The sequence below is a fragment of the Trichoplusia ni genome, chromosome 13, assembly GCF_003590095.1.
Source record: "Trichoplusia ni isolate ovarian cell line Hi5 chromosome 13, tn1, whole genome shotgun sequence".
NCBI classification, from domain to species: domain Eukaryota; kingdom Metazoa; phylum Arthropoda; class Insecta; order Lepidoptera; family Noctuidae; genus Trichoplusia; species Trichoplusia ni.
Window position 1 is genome coordinate 2,597,221 of NC_039490.1, and position 1,557 is coordinate 2,598,777.

The 1,557-nt window shown below is 30.3% G+C and overlaps 2 non-coding genes across 2 annotated transcripts; both read left to right on the forward strand.

Moving 5' to 3' along the window:
- The first annotated feature begins 1,048 nt into the window (after positions 1 to 1,048).
- Trnan-guu lies at positions 1,049 to 1,122 on the forward strand. The gene has a single exon. It is a non-coding gene; the product is annotated as a tRNA-Asn (tRNA).
- Positions 1,123 to 1,468: 346 nt separating this feature from the next.
- Positions 1,469 to 1,557, forward strand: Trnay-gua. Its single transcript is given in 2 exon segments — positions 1,469 to 1,505; positions 1,522 to 1,557. It is a non-coding gene; the product is annotated as a tRNA-Tyr (tRNA).

Sequence of the window (1,557 nt, forward strand, 5' to 3'; positions counted from 1 at the left end):
GTATGGATTTGTGTGAGGTGCGGGTTTGATTGTAACAGGTTCAGGTTCAAAGTACCGTCTGTAGGTAGTGACATTCACATTTACAATTACAAAATAGTTCATATTTTGAAAAGTTGTTTTCGCCTACATCGCAATTTTGTAATTCCAATTAGCATTAAATAAATAGCGAAATTAAATTATAGAAAGACTAGTTATTTATGAAACATTAAAAACATTTGAGTTCATCATTTTGATTTTGCTCGATTATTTTTATTGGGTGTCATAAATTAACGATTCTGAGGAAATAGTTGATCACTGCCTTATCTTATGGTATTTCTAATAAGTTGCTAAATTTAAAATGTGTTTTTTATAGAACTTATGATGACGATGTTTAAAGCTCATTTTTTTAATAAGTTTTGTTTTTTTAATTGTTTTGCTACTCATGAAGCCTAGGTACTAATGTTTAACGAGCTCTTACGATAATTAGGTGTTTGAATTTGAAATGTGATCGAGCTCTATTTTAAATCTTTTAACGTATAATATGATGTCTAGCGTTGCTTATTGCTCTTAGTCTTTTGGTATATTTTACACTACTACATGAAAAAAGTAGAATTAGAAATAAAAAGAAAATAAAAATTGAAAAAATCACGTATTGAAAATTGAATTAATGTTCACGTTATCCGTGGAATTTTAAACGAGGTTAGAGAATTGAGTTATTTCTATAAAAGGCTATTGACAAGTTATTATGTCTGTATCATGTCCATAAAGGTTGGTTAACAGTCGTGAAATGTCAACGCGACCGTATCGTAATAACTGGACTGTTGTTGTCATGCCTTTTAGCAATAAACTAAAGAGAAAACTATGTATATTCATTGCAGATAGGTATGTATGTACTATTTACATATAGTTTTTCATCCAATTTATGGGTGCAGTTTTGTAAACATTTTTTTTGCAATATTTAATTGGTTTTTGAATGTTGATGTTATCATTGTAAGAAAGTTTTATAACAATTCTACGTTAATATAATATTAAAATGGTGGAATTAGTAATTTCACTCATGTGAACATCTGCCTCCGTGGCGCAATTGGCTAGCGCGTTCGGCTGTTAACCGAAAGGTTGGTGGTTCGAGCCCACCCGGGGGCGGTTCTTTTTGTATTTTCATTCTGTTTTTTCACAAATTTTAGACAATTATTTTAGATATTTTGTAGTAAATACTTTTTGTTAAATTATTTTTATAATATTTATTTAAGGATGAAATATTGAAAATGTTATGAAAAATAAATAATTACAAAACCAAAAGCGCATAACGCTTATTATTCTAAATGAGGTCTAATGCTCGAATATCATCAGTCTTCATAAAGTAACTATTCTGCCTTTGCCTATTGCTCTTTTTTGGAATTTTCAGAGTAATTATTTAAATAGAATACAGATAATATAGAGTAAATTTTGTTACGCGTAAATGATCGACTATTTCAATCTACTACGTAAGCCTTCGATAGCTCAGTTGGTAGAGCGGTGGACTGTAGAGTAATGAATGTTGATATCCATAGGTCGCTGGTTCAAATCCGGCTCGAAGGA